We start from the raw sequence: 16,100 nt of genomic DNA, 5'->3' as shown, positions 1-16,100 counted from the left end.
CTGAGCTCTGGCTGTGCTTCAAGGAACTGACCAATCCTATTTAATAGAATGCACCTCCAACATTCTGAAGCCGAGAAACCTCGTGTGGTTGGTCACTTCTGCTTGTGACGAACCCGGAAGTACGTGATGTCAATTCAGGAGATGGATACAGAGAGCAGGAATGCCTCAGCCATGCAGTCAGCTTCAGAATGTTGGAGGTGTGTTTTATTATATAGGATATGAGGGCTGGTCATGTCTTAATTATGACAAGCATTTGCAAAGGAGTATGGCTCGTGATAAATCAGAGAATTGGGGGGTATGGGATGTTGACTTATGGATTGCTAATTTTACCCCTTTCGGGCAATTTTCTCTTTTGTTCGGGGGCCTCTGCCATATTCTCCTGGTTGGGTAGTGAGCCCTTTACAGGCAGCGGGGGAGTCAGAGGGGTCTGGTTAGACATTGCTGGGTTTTCGGGAGCAGGAAGTTTTTGGGGCAGTGGGGTGGATTCACAGGGGAGCTTGACAAAGAATGCATTCATCCAATTTAATGCAGGCCGGTGTAGTTGCCCCTCCTGTCACTTCCAGCACTGCTGTAGCTACTGTCAAGGAGCCCACCATGCATTTAAGTGCCAAAGTGGTGGACCCATGGGTGGGGGGCAGTTGCGAGGAGGAGGTGCTGGTAGACAGGGTTTGGGATCGCAAGACCCCTTCCCCTATTAAGCTTTAAGGTTTGAGTAGGTGGTTATCTAGGTATCCAAATGGTGGGGATGCTTATTTACTTTGGGTTGGGTTTTCGGAAGGGTTTCCCATCCCTTTTGAAGGCCCATCATTATCTCATCAATGTAGGAATTCAAGATCAGTGTTACAGCACTTTGAGGTAGTGAGAGAGAAATTGTTGAAGGAATTGCATCTGGGACGTATAGCGGGACCATTTGCAGAACTTCCATTAGATGATTTTGTAAGTGTCTCCATTAGGTGTGATACCTAAAAAAGATCCAGGTACATTTTGGCTGATTCATAATTTATCATATCCGGATGGTTATAGTGTTCATTCATTTATTGATCATGATTTGTGTAAGGTGCAGTATGCTAGTTTCAAACAGGCCATTCAGTTGCTAAAAAGTTTGGGAGTTGGTGTTTTGATGGGTAAGACGAATAATGAGGCAGCATTTTGTTTATTGCCAATACATCCCACGGCATTTCATTTGCTTGGATTTGAATTTGAGGGTAGGTATTATTTTGATAAGTGTATGCCCATGGGATGTTCAATTTCTTGCACTTATTTTGAATCCTTTTCCTCATTTTTACATTGATTAGTTGTGCAGGTCAGTGGGATGGACTTGATCATGCATTATCTTGATGACTTTTTGTTTGGCAGACCTAGTAATTCGGGTCAGTGTGCTGCCTTGATGTCCGCTTTTCGTTGTGTGGCAGAGGAGTTGGGTGTTCCTCTTGCATTGGATAAGACTGAAGGGCCGACTACTACCTTGATTTTCTTAGGAATTGAATTGGATTCTGTAAAAATGGAATCTTGCCTACCTAAAGAAAAAATTGTAGCACTACGGGAGGAGATTGATTTGGCTTATTGTAAGCATAAGATTACACTGAAAGAAATTCAATCGTTAGTTGGTCATTTTAATTTTGCTACCAGATTTATTCCCATGAGGTGGGTATTTTCTAGAAGGTTGGTGTTGCTGTCCATTGGTTTGCGTCAATCACATTTTCATGTACATTCAACAAAAGGGGTGAGAGAAAATTTGCATATTTGGCAGCAGTTTTTGACATAATTTAATGGGGTATGTGTTTGGCAAGAAGCAGTTGTTTCCGCTATTGATTTACAATAATATACAGATGCCTCTGGGGAAATTGGATTTGGGATATATTTTGGTGGTTCTTGGTGTGTGGAACCTTGGCCCCAGTGGTGGAAAGTGGCTGGTTGGTGTTCTAATATTGCTCTATTGGAATTGTTTCCGGTGTGGGTGGCACTGGGTGTATGGGGTGATAGATTGCGTAATTGTCGTATTATGGTATTTACAGATAATACTGAAGTTGTGTGGGCTATAAACAGACAATATTCTCAATGTCCATTGTTGGTAGAACTGTTACGTTTAATTGTATTACGCTGTTTGGAATTGAATGTATGGTTAACAGCTAGGCATGTCTCTGGTATTCACATTGACATTGCTGATTCATTATCTCGTTTGCAGTGGACTCGATTCCGAGCTTTGCCTCCATTAGCAGACATTTTTCTTTCAAGGATGTCAGAAGAGTTGTGGAACATTTTTCACGTGGCTGTGATGCCTTATTAATGAGGACTTTGGCATTAAACACATGGAAGACTTATGATGCGGGATGCGTCGTTTTTGTTGGATTATTTGTAGTAAATAATTAGCAGATTTTAGTACACACAGCTTCAGCTTTAGAAATGTTAATTTCTTTCTTCATCTCTCTCTCATTCACCCCTGAATAATTCACTGCTGAGTCACTTTAAAGTTGAAGTAACAAAACATCTGTTTACTCACAGTTTGTAGTTAGATTATAATCAGACAGGCTTATATATACATATTACTATACATTTGTCTTATCAGCTCCTTCCATGTGCTTAGATGGTAATGGATGCTCACACCACCATAGATCCTCTCAGGTTAGGAGAGATCATGAGCTCCATGTGCTCCATGTGCTGTGTCTGCTGCATCTATCCCCCACAGGAAGTTGCATAGCTGTGTGACCTCTCTAAGTAATTCACATCAGAGGTCACAGAGTAATCACAGAGAAATAATAGGTGACAGGCAATGCATGTAAAATACAATTACATTCCAACAAACCCCTTCTCATGCATAACTGTCATGCAATTATTTATTCATACAAAGTCCAAGCTTTATACGCAGATTCACAAAATGTTCTCTGGGTAACGGTTTGGTCATGATGTCAGCTGTCATCTCACTGGTGTGACAATAGTGTAGACTGATGACCCCTTCTTTTGCCAACTCTCGCACGTTGTGGTATTTCGTTGCGATGTGCTTGGTGCGTGACTGAACCTTGTCATTCTGTGACAGTCGGATGCAGCTCTGATTATCTTCCATTATCTGGATTGGTCTCTTTTCAGCTATTCCGAAATCCAGCAAAAGTTTTTCAATCCACATCAGTTCTCTGCACGCTTCCGATACGGCCACATATTCAGCTTCTGTAGAAGACAGACTCACAATACTTTGTTTATGACTGGCCCATGAAATTTGTACATTTCCATACATAAACACATATCCACTTGTGGATTTATAATCAGAATGATCCCCTGCCCAATCTGAATCACAGTAACATATTAGTTTTGGATTACTATTGGCTGAAATCTTTAATTTACAATCAATGGTACCCTTTAAATACCTTACCATCCTTTTAACTGCAGTCCAATCTGATTTGGTAGGTGAGCTGACCCTTCTGCTCAAAATTCCTACTGCATTTGCTATATCAGCCCTGTATGTGGTAGTTAGATATAAAAGCTTACCTATGGCTGATCTATATTGGATGTTATCTGGTAAAGGTTCTCTTACTGTTTCATCCTTCAGAAAATCAGTGATCATGGGAGTGCTTACAACTTGGGCATCTTGCATACCTAAACTTTCAATAAGCTCATTTATTTCTGCTTCTGGCTTAGAAGATAAGAACCATCATTTTGTTTCTCAATTTCTATACCAAGATAGTATGACACATTACCCAGTTCTTTTATCTCAACATTGAGGTTTAAACATTTTACAATGTCCTTGTACTCTTGCTCACTTTTGCTTGCAATGAGCAGATCATCAACAAAAGCTAAAATGTATGCATATTGTCCATTTCTGCACCTAGTGTACAAGCATTTATCTGCTTCACCTTGCTTAAATCCTAAATTTGTCAATATTTCATGCAATTTTTCATTCCAACATTTTGCACTTTGCTTTAATCCATAAAGACCTTTGTTTAATTTACACACTAGCTGTCTTTGTTTTGTATTTATGAAACCTGTTGGTTGTTCCATGTACAAGTCTTCAGTTATATCTCCATGAAGGAACGCTGTTTTCACATCAATGTGGTTGACTTGCATGCCTTTTGAGACTGCAATGCTCAGAAGTGTTCTGATTGTCGTGTGTTTCACTACAGGTGCAAACATTTCATCAAAATCTTCTCCATATTTTTGAAGATATCCCTTTGCCACTAATCTGGCTTTATACCTTTCCACTTTTCCTTGTGCATTCCTTTTTAACTTGAATACCCATTTGCATCCTATAGCTTTCTTGCCAGGAGGTAATTTTGTAAGAATCCAAGTATTATTTTTATCCAATGCATCAATTTCTTCTTGTGCAGCTTTACGCCATTCAGCAGCTTCTTCTGCTGGCATTTTCTCAATCTCATCCCATGTTAAGGGCTCTTGAGCTTCTGCTGACTTTGTTAAGTAAGACAGTCTTGGGGGTGGAACACCTTTGTTTTCCCTGGATGAGCGTCTGACAACAGGTTGGTCTGACCTTTCCGCATCCTCTAAATCTGAGAGTTCTTCTCCAATTGATTCCCCTTCTCCAACTGTACTGTCTTCTTCAATGATCCTTTCTGTGTCTGTTTCCTCTGCCTGTTCCTCGTTAGATACAGATGAGTTGCTTTCAGACATCTGCCTTGGTATGGCATTTATATACACTGGCATGTCTATTATGGTTCTAGTTTCATATTCTGGATGATAAGGCTCATCTGGGATAATCCAGCCTTTATCAACCCTTTTGTTTTCATCAAAATATGTAACATGTCTTATGCCAACAATGCCAGTTTTCAGATTCAAAATTCTATATCCTTTGTGTCCTGGAGCATAGCCAACTAAAATGCCCCTTTCTGTTGTGGAATCCAGCTTATGCCTTCTTTGCTTTGGTACATGAGCATATGCTGTACTTCCAAATGTTCTTATGTGTGACAGGTTTGGCTTCCTACCATGCCATGTCTCATGTGGTGTGCGCTCAGCGCCTTTAGTTGGCATTCTGTTTTGTAGGTACACTGCTGTGAGAATGGCTTCCCCCCATAGTCTTTTAGGGAGATTGCTATCTGACAGCATACACCTGGTCATTTCCACAAGTGACCTAAATTTTCTCTCTGCAACAGAATTTTGCTCTGGTGTATAAGCTACTGTTGTGATATGTTGAATGCCTTCTTGTTCTAGAAATGTGCGCATGCTTTGTGAAGTGAACTCACCACCATTGTCGGTCTGAAGAACCTTTGGTTTTCTTTCAAATTTATTGCTCACCATGGCTACGTATTTCTTCAGCATGTCTGTGACTTGACTTTTTTCTTTCAGCAAATAGGCCACACAATATCTAGAGAAATCATCCAAGAATATTAGCACAAATCTGTTATTTCCCAATGATGGGATATTAAACGGTCCACATAAGTCACTGTGTATTAAGTCCAGCACTTTATTACTCCTATTTCCTGTGTATGCAGGAAATGAGGGTCTCACACCTTTTTGAGTAACACAGTCTATGCATTTCTCCATTTTACCAGCATCTGCACTTATCTGAATGTCAGTGGCTAGTTGCTTACTGTAAAGATCCTGGATCACCTTAGAATCACGATGTCCCAGGCGGCGATGCCAGATTTCCAGACTACATTTACCATCATTCTTCCTTACTTGCGCCATATGTGAGGCTTCACCTGAAATACTCAGTTTATAAACATCATTATGCATAAAAGCTTCAGCATACACTTCATCATTTTTAGAGATTGTGCACTTACTGTTTTCAAAATGAATCGCAAATCCCTTCTTATCTAATGTAGATACACTAAGCATATTGCAAACTGCTTGGGGAATATACAAGACATCACTTACAGGAATTTCTTTAACTTCATTAGACACTTTGCATTTTAAGAATCCAATACCTTTTGCTTGGATCTTAGCAGTCCCTGCGTTTGCAGTTTTAAGAATACCTTCCTCTGGACACATTTCCTGAAAGAAATCTTTACAATTGGTTAAATGGCATGTGCTCCCTGAATCCAAAATCCAAGTACTTTCATTTGAATTATTATTTACCATAGTCAAAGATTTTTCTGCCATTAGAAAGCCCTTGTGTTTATCTTTGTCCTTCATACATTTCCTGGTTTGAAAATTCTTTAGTTCCATTGGCTTAGGTGAGCTAGAGGGAGTGTTTTGTGTTTCCTTACACCATTTAGATATATGTCCCTCCTTTCCACATGAGTAGCAAATCAGCTTGCCCTTGGGTGGAGTTTTCCCATAGCTCCGCCTTCCTCTGTTCTTTGCCAAGAAATTTGTTTCATTTCTCTCTGACTTGCTTTGAGAACACATCTCCTCAGAATCATTTACTATGCATTCCTGCCTTAGTTTTGATGTTGTCTGTTCAAAAGATTGCCCTTCAATGGCCTCATTTACAGACCTAAAAACATCAAACTTCTTTGATAGTGAGGTAAAAAGAAATGCTCTTTTCAATGCATCACACATGGGAATTCCAGAAAGTTCTAACTTTTGAAATGAAGACATAAGATGCATAATGTGATCATTACATTTACTTTTATCCCTTAATTTGGTTTCATTCAACTCTGCCAACCAAATTGGTTGCTGCTTTGCATATGTAGTTGCATACATAGTTCTCAGTTTATATAAAATGTCCTTTGGTGTATCTTTTCCCTCCACTAATATGGCTTGTTTCTCTGAGAGAGCTTCCAAAAGCATGCACTTCACATAATAGTTTGCATTGTCCCATTCAGCCATATTTTCAGCTGTTCTGTCTTGGTCTAAGCATATATTTAATCTTTTTGCTCGAAGGAGACATATGAATCTTAGTTCCCACTGCCGATAATTAAACTCAGTTAATTTAGGCACCTTGAGAGAATAGAAAAATGGTGAATTTCTTCCCTCAGCCATTTTCTTAGCCTTCTGTCTGCTGTGTGGGGGGAGAGAGAGACAGACTGAATCTTTCCTTTAAAACTTAAGAGAAAAATGTGGCCTTTTTTTCTGCCTGGTAATATTTCTCTTCTTTTTCAATTCCTGGCCCTGGGCCCATAACCCTTTTGTTGGATTATTTGTAGTAAATAATTAGCAGATTTTAGTACACACAGCTTCAGCTTTAGAAATGTTAATTTCTTTCTTCATCTCTCTCTCATTCACCCCTGAATAATTCACTGCTGAGTCACTTTAAAGTTGAAGTAACAAAACATCTGTTTACTCACAGTTTGTAGTTAGATTATAATCAGACAGGCTTATATATACATATTACTATACATTTGTCTTATCAGCTCCTTCCATGTGCTTAGATGGTAATGGATGCTCACACCACCATAGATCCTCTCAGGTTAGGAGAGATCATGAGCTCCATGTGCTCCATGTGCTGTGTCTGCTGCATCTATCCCCCACAGGAAGTTGCATAGCTGTGTGACCTCTCTAAGTAATTCACATCAGAGGTCACAGAGTAATCACAGAGAAATAATAGGTGACAGGCAATGCATGTAAAATACAATTACATTCCAACAGTTTTTTCACCTTTTTTTGAAGACAGACAAGTTGAGTTTGTCTTGTCGATTTTGGAGGAGTGAGAGGTGCAATTTATATCTTTTGCAGCTTCTTGACGATGGTCTATTGGTATGGTATCTCTGGTAGCTATAACATTTGTGTCTATGCTGGCAGGTTTTGGTGATCCAGCAGGTTCATTTTTTGTCCACAAATTACTCTGTAGTTACTTGAGGTCTGAATGTTTTTATCGTGCTAGAATGGTACGTCTTCCTTTGTTTTATGAGCAAGTAGTGCAGTTGTGTAGGGTATTACTGACAATATGTTTTCTGAGTACGAAGTGGCTTTGTTCCAAGTGGCATTTGTAGTAGCATTTTTTTTTGCAGCTTGCAGAGTTGGGGAGTTGGCAGCATTTTCTAAGCGTTCAATGGGTTCAGAAGGTTTACAGAATACTGATGATATATTGGGAAAGAATTTGTTGCGTTTATACTTTCGCAGGTCTAAAATGGATCAAGAAGGTAGAGGTGCATGGATTCTGCTGAAGGGTTCTAAGTCTTTAGCAGTTTGTCCTGTGCAATCTGTGGAATTGCATAATTCTCTGCAACCAGATGGTGGTGGTTGGTGGCTACTTCATAAAAATGGGAGTCTTTTAACTCGATATCAGTTTGCTGCACTGTTTAAAAAATGTTTGAAATGTATAGAATGTGATCCTGGGCAGTATGGGACACATCCCTTTAGGACTGGTGCTGCTTCTCATGAAGCCAGAGAGGGTGGTTCTCCTTCCTTAATTCAGCATCTCTAATAGGTATAAGGGGTATGTTAGGGATTGTTTTGATTCCACTACTGATTGTGTTTTATAATTTCCTTTTCAGATTCATTACCGCCGGACATCTGCGTGTGGCTCTGTGGGCATTCCCATGTTTTTTTGGGCACAAACAGGCTCGAGAATCAAGCTAGGGACCTAATTTGAGACTGGTAGAACATGGGATTTGTATCCGCTGGTTGGCCATTTGAGGCAACTGTTGCCTATGTTACTTCAAGCCAGCAGAGTTTCTTCACCTGTTTTAATTTGTATTCATGGGGGGGGGGGGGGGGGGTAATGATTTATGTACAGTGAAAGGAGTCAAATTGATACGTATTATGAAGCAGGACTTGATATCTGTTATGTGTCAATTCCCTAATACCCGGATTGTGTGGTCCCATACTAGAAGAGTGTGGAAAGGAGTAAGAAACCCTTTGGGTATTGAGCGTTTACGTCTTAGAGTGAATGCTGAAATTTCTAAATTTATATGTAGGTTGGGTGGTTTGGTGCTAGTTCATGATCTTATATCTGCTGATTATATTGGACTTTATCGTAATGATGAGGTGCATCTTTCTAAGATTAGTACTAATAAAAATGTCAAGACCATTTAGGATTTGTTGGAAGAGTATTTGAAGAGGGATTTGGCCGCCGCATTAAATGAGGGGGAGCGGAGATGCTTGTGGCGGGATTTGAGGAGAGAAAGAGGCTCCAGATGCAGTGAAGTTAATGTTTGAATAGTACATAAGTACATAAGTACATAAGTACATAAGTACATAAGTAATGCCATACTGGGAAAAGACCAAGGGTCCATCGAGCCCAGCATCCTGTCCACAACAGCGGCCAATCCAGGCCAAGGGCACCTGGCAAGCTTCCCAAACGTACAAACATTCTATACATGTTATTCCTGGAATTTTGGATTTTTCCAAGTCCGTTTAGTAGCGGTTTATGGACTTGTCCTTTAGGAAACCGTCCAACCACTTTTTAAACTCTGCTAAGCTAACCGCCTTCACCACTTTCTCCGGCAACGAATTCCAGAGTTTAATTACACGTTGGGTGAAGAAACATTTTCTCCGATTTGTTTTAAATTTACTACACTGTAGTTTCATCGCATGCCCCCTAGTCCTAGTATTTTTGGAAAGCGTGAACAGAAGCTTCACATCCACCTGTTCCACTCCACTCATTATTTTATATACCTCTATCATGTCTCCCCTCAGCCGTCTCTTCTCCAAGCTGTATAGCCCTAGCCTCCTTAGTCTTTCTTCATAGGGAAGTCGTCCCATCCCCGCTATCATTTTAGTCGCCCTTCGCTGCACCTTTTCCAATTCTACTATATCTTTCTTGAGATGCGGCGACCAGAATTGAACACAATACTCAAGGTGCGGTCGCACCATGGAGCGATACAACGGCATTATAACATCTTCACACCTGTTTTCCATACCTTTCCTAATAATACCCAACATTCTATTCGCTTTCTTAGCCGCAGCAGCACACTGAGCAGAAGGTTTCAGTGTGTTATCGACGACGACACCCAGATCCCTTTCTTGGTCCGTAACTCCTAATGTGGAACCTTGCATGACGTAGCTATAATTCGGGTTCTTTTTTCCCACATGCATCACCTTGCACTTGCTCACATTAAACATCATCTGCCATTTAGCCGCCCAGTCTCCCAGTCTCGTAATGTCCTCTTGTAATTTTTCACAATCCTGTCGTGATTTAACGACTTTGAATAACTTTGTGTCATCAGCAAATTTAATTACCTCGCTAGTTACTCCCATCTCTAAATCATTTATAAATATATTAAAAAGCAGCGGTCCTAGCACAGACCCCTGAGGAACCCCACTAACTACCCTTCTCCATTGTGAATACTGCCCATTTAACCCCACTCTCTGTTTCCTATCCTTCAACCAGTTTTTAATCCACAATAGGACATTTCCTCCTATCCCATGACCCTCCAATTTCCTCTGTAGCCTTTCATGAGGTACCTTGTCAAACGCCTTTTGAAAATCCAGATACACAATATCAACCGACTCCCCTTTGTCCACATCAACCGACTCCCCTTTGTTTGATTAAAGAGTAACTCGTGGGTGGAACCGCCATGAGTGAACTGTGGTTTGACGGTACCGTGAGTCACATGGACTGAAGGGGGGTAGTTGGGGATAAGGTACAGATCTAGTTTCGTTACAGAATGGCTCAGAATTGTTCAACACCGCTCTGGGGATGCCAACATTTTACTGGAAGAAGTTAATGTATTGTGTTAAAGTAATATTACAGAATTATGTAATTTTAACAAAGCTGCGGCCAAATTAATGCCAAGAAAGACTGGTAGTGTTATTTGTTGAAATTAGGTGAAGGATGGGAAATGAATGATTATGTACAAATGTCAATGTTATGAGTGGAATGGAACGCGTAGATGTGAATCGCTTGTTTACTCTTTCCAAAAATACTAGGACTAGGAAGCTATCATACTAGTTTGGTGATGTAGCAGGGCCAACAGAATGGAATAACCTCCCAGGTGCCCTTAGGAGCCAGAAGAATTCAGGACCATTCAAAAAAAAACTGTTGGAACAACATTTTTTGATGCAAGCTATAATTTGTCTTTGGTATAGCAAGGACTCAGTGTAGTGATGAACCTATCTGTATTGTTTCTGTTATCTCCTTGTAAATGTTAGTAATTTATATGTTTTATTTTTATTATGTATGTATATTTTGTACTTTGCTATGGATGAGAGTGGTATATAAGTGGCAATAAATGAAATGAAAATGAAAATCACTGCATGGGTGAGCTCACCTTTATTTTCTCCACAGCAGCTAATTACTTATAAATTGATTTGTTCGTGAGCATTTTCTTTGCAGTAGAATTTGGTTTGATGGTCTTTTTAAAGGTGAGCAGAGTAGTTATTTTTTTTTTTTGTCGCTTTATCAGGCTTGCACATATTGATTGGTTTATCAGTGAACAGGAACTGTTGGATTTTATTGGCAAACCTTCCTGTTTACTAAGCTGCTGTAGCGGCTGCTAGTGCGCTAATGTCGACACAGCCCGTTCACTTTGAATGGGCTATGTTGGCATTGCCGCACGGCTTAGTAAACAGGGGGAAAAGCTGTAGTGTGTGGTTTTTAGAGGGGACACATTCTTTAACCAGTTTTCGAATGTCACACCTTTATGCATCTCTGGTATGTAGAGATTTTTATATTATTAGTAACACAAGTTTATTTTAAAAAAACATTCTTATTTCAAATATTTTACATAAATCATATTGATGTTATAGTTTGGTGGAATTCTACTACTACTACTACTACTACTTAGCATTTTTATAGCGCTGCCAGGGTTACGCAGCGCTGTACAAGTTTAGCATGGGGAAGGACAGTCCCTGCTCACGAGAGCTTACAATCTAAAGGTTACAAACTATGTAGTCAGTGTAGGTAACTTACAACTTATGTAGTCAGTGAAGGTAGCTTACAATCTAAAGGTTACAAACTATGTAGTCAGTGTAGGTAACATGAATGGGGAAGGTGATTAGGCGCCAAAAGCAAGGGAGAAGAGATGGGCTTTGAGTAAGGACTTGAAGATGAGCAAGGAGGGCGCATGGCGTATAGGCTCGGGAAGTCTGTTCCAGGCATAAGATGAGGCGAGGCAGAAGGGGTGGAGTCTGGAGTTAGCGGTGGTAGAGAAGGGTACAGATAGGAGTGATTTGTCCTGAGAGCGGAGGTTACGGGTGGGAACATACGGGGAGAGGAGGGTAGAGAGGTAAAGGGGGGCATTCCCTGTCACTCATAGGTTTGAGCAAATATTTAAGGGGCCCTTTTACAAAGGTGCACTGAAAAATGGCCTGCGGTAGTGTAGATGCGTGTTTTGGGCGTGCGCAGAATCATTTTTCAGTGCACCTGTAACAAATGCCTTTTTTAAATTTTTTCCAAAAATGGATGTGTGGCAAAATGAAAAATGTCACGCGTCCATTTTGGGTCTAAGACTTTATTGCCAGCCATTGACCTAGCGGTAAAGACACACGCAGTAACCAGGTGGTAATGACCTACACATGTCAAATGCCACTTGGCACGCGCCCAGTGAATGCATCCAAAAATAATTTTTTTTTGGACAAGCACATCAGATGCGCGCCAAAAATGAAATTACCACAAAAACCATGCAGTAGCCGGGCAGTAACTCTACTTTGGCAAATGTTGGGCACGCGCAGATGCTTACATGGCTTAGTAAAAGGGCTTGTGAGTTAGTAATTTGATACATTTATCCTGCTCATCTATATGTCAAGAAATTTTGACTTCAAAATCCTATCAATAAACCAGCCCTGTCTTATCAATGGTTTATTCTCTTCACAGCTATAGCACTCTTGCTATTGCTAGCTTTATGGAAGTAAAGCTGGTAGATAGATTGGCTATGCTAAAGTTACTTGAGAGGATACATCCAGTGCTATATATTTCACTACCATTTATTTTATAATTTCCCAGTCTCACTAGCACATCTCCTCCAAACCTCTTGTCTTTATTTGAATACTGTACAAGCTCACTCTGAAATAAGAGATGTTCTGGCTGGCTTAAAGTTTGTTCTGAGCATGTTCATTGAGAGGAAGGTAAGCTAGCAGGGAAGTGTGTGTGTCAATTATCAGGTGACAATCAAAACCCATTTGATTGTCTGATGCCTCAAAGGGTAGGTTCAAAGAGGAAATTTAGCTGAGATGTGTGGAAAGAGTTGATGAGTAAAATACTGACTGCTTTTCTTTTATTGGTAAAAGAAAATCAACAATGTGTGTGTGTGTTTGTGAGAGTGCTGAAAAATACTGATTCCTTAATAAAGCATTCTCCTTGGATAGGAAGGGTGAGTGAGTTGTGAAAATACATTTTGCTTTATTGAACTTGACAAAGTTTAGAGTGAGAGACTTATCAGTGAGAGATAAATATATAATCATCATATACTGAAATCTAATGATTTAGCTGCTTCCTTCTGGCTTCAAATCTGTTCTGACCCTGTTGAAATCTGTAAAGCTCTGGGCTATGGGAAGGTGGGGTGAGTTTATGAAAGGCAGGGGAGATGCTGAAGGTGAGAGAGAGAGAGAGATGGAACAATGAAGGACCCGGAAATAGAGGGGAGGAAGAGAGAGAGCAACACAGGACTTAGCCTTGATTTATACACAGATCACAGCATTTTTGGTCATTTTAGCCACAAAACTGCCCTCAACTTATACATATATACAAGATTGAGCTATAGATGAGTATATATTATATTTTATATGTAGCTATAGATGAGTATTTATGTTATTTTATATATTAAGCTACATACTTCTACACAAAAAGCCTCGTTTGGCATTTCTTTGCAAGAACTATTCATTTATGGAGTATCAAGTGAATTTCAGCATGACTTTGGAGTGTGTAATTTGAGTTTCCTAGTCCTTTATAGGCAAGATATATATTTATATAAACAACATTTTTATTTATCTTTGTACTGACAATTCTGTGGATTAATTTATAGGAGTACATGCAGAACCATATTAATTAGTGTATTGATATAGAACTGGTGTGTTTTGTTTTCTTCTTTTCCTTTTTCTAGAAGGTAGCTACAAATAATTATTTTTCACATTTTATTTTTTTTATTTTTTGTTACATTTGTACCCCGTGCTTTCCCACTCATGGCAGGCTCTTACATATTATATACAGGTACTTATTTGTACCTGGGGCAATGGAGGGTTAAGTGACTTGCCCAGAGTCACAAGGAGCTGCCTGTGCCTGAATTGGGAGTCAAACTCAGTTCTTCAGTTCCCCAGGACCAGAGTCCACCACCCTAACCACTAGGCCACTCCTAGAGTGCATAATTAATTATAATCCATGGGGTGAAGTTATCAAAGTGGGCTATCATTAATATGGGTTATTTTACTACAAATATTGCTATTTTAGCAAATGTCCCATTGTGTACTGATGCCTAGTTACTAATAATCTGTGTTAACAGTAAAATAACCTAACAGATCTATGCCTTTATAAATAGCAAGTATTTATGGATTTTTTGTAATTTATGTATTTAAATTTGATGTGTATTATAAGAGATTCAGTTATGATTCTGCCGGTCTGGCAGGGGAGGGGTGTGGACTTCCTTCCTGATTGGCTGTCAGGGTTTGAGCTGACGTCAGTGGGTGGTACTTAAGCCTACTTCCTGCTTCCCCTGCTTTCAGTGTTGCCAGATGGGCGGTTTTCCAGCCCAATTGGGCGGTTTTCCGCAACCCGCCGCGGGCAACTTTTGCCCGCGGCGGGTTGCGGTTTTTTGGGCTTGTTTTTTTTTTTTCTGTGCGGGTTTTGGGCGGTTTTTTGGCCGGCGGGGGGTGGGGCTAATGGTGACAGAGGCGGGGTTTGTGACATTTTAGGCGGGGTTTGGTGACATATTGGGCGGGGCGATGGCGGTGGGGGCGGGGGTGTTGACGGCAGGGGCGGGGGTGATGACGGAAGGGGTGGGGCTGATCACGGCGGGGCGGAGGTGATGACGGAAGGGGCGGGGTTGATTCCGCGGGGGTGGGGTGTGCGGTTTTTGGGCGGGTTTTGTGTGGGAAATTTTTTTTTTATATGGCAACCCTGCCTGCTTTGGCGTTACGTTTCTTTATGGCTAAAGCCTTTGCAGTTCTCTGTCAGAACGTTGTTCTGTGCTCTGGTTTTGAATCTGTGTTCCCTGTTCAGGGCTTTCTGTTACTTTCCCTTTGTTTGGGATATCTCGTGGCAGCGTGTGTGCGTCTCTGTGTGTGTATTCAGCTTGCTGTTTAGTTTCCTTTGTCTGGGTTTGTTTCTGTCAGCATGTGTGTGAGTAATTAGTTTACTTGCCTCCAGCTGGAGCTCTCCCTCCCTGCTTGCAGTTCTCTGTGGGAGGCCAGCTACTTTGTTTACTCAGTGGGGGCTTTACCCCATTCTGCTGACTCAGCAGGCTGCTGGTCTTCCCTCAGGTTGTTTGTTTTTCAGTTATCTTCCTCCTCAGTGTTCCTGCCTCTGACTTCTGGTTCAGTAAGTTTAACCCCTTGTGTACTGTGACTCTGCCTCTGTCTTCTGTGTGTTTTAGACAAGGGATTTTCTTCATCCCTTTTGTATATTTGCCTCTGGCCTCTGGTTTGAGGGCTAGTTTACCTTTTGTTTCCTGAACCTGTCTCTGGCTTTTGTGGCTGTTAGTTAGCTCACTCTCCCCTCTGTCCTGGGGGTTCCTGGCTGTGGTGTTCTTGTGGCAGCCTGGTCTTCTAGCTGTTTTCTCCGTATCCTCTTGTGGTTATGAGGCAGTGGGCAAAGAAAGTGTTAACTCTGAGAAATGATATTAAAAGCTTGAAGTTAGAATTCTAACTTTTTACTTTGCAACTAAAGTGAAGGTATGCCAGATGGTTCATATTATCTCAATGTCTGGCTTGGCTGAGCCAAAGGTTAAAAAGGTCAGAGACAGGAATTTCTTTCACCCTTGTGAATTGCCAATGCTAGCTGGCACATCTGTATACTATTAAATCTTGAGGGGATATTATTATGAATGGACAAAGGAATGAGCCAGATATATTGTAGTTTAAGATTAGATAGAAATACTATTTAGAAGTGCTTAATATGTAGATATTCCTGATATTTAGAATATGTCTTATAAGAAATACTGATTCTGTGTATTCTGTGTAGTTAATAGGTAGGAAACCTTTTTAAATTCTGTATCAATTCTTTGTCTGATGTTTCTAAGCAAAGACTGTAGTGAAGAGGCCAACATGTGGTTTGACTTAGCCATAGTTCTGGCTGGTTCAATGTATAAGCTGATAGGTGAAAAAGGTCAGGAAAAGTCTTGATTAATTATAGCTAAGTGTAGGACTGGCCTCCTGAAGTATCACAAATTCATGCATCCATT

The sequence above is a fragment of the Microcaecilia unicolor genome, chromosome 8 (assembly GCF_901765095.1).
Source record: "Microcaecilia unicolor chromosome 8, aMicUni1.1, whole genome shotgun sequence".
Classification (NCBI taxonomy): Eukaryota; Metazoa; Chordata; class Amphibia; order Gymnophiona; family Siphonopidae; genus Microcaecilia; species Microcaecilia unicolor.
Note: the sequence above shows the minus strand (reverse complement) of the source record.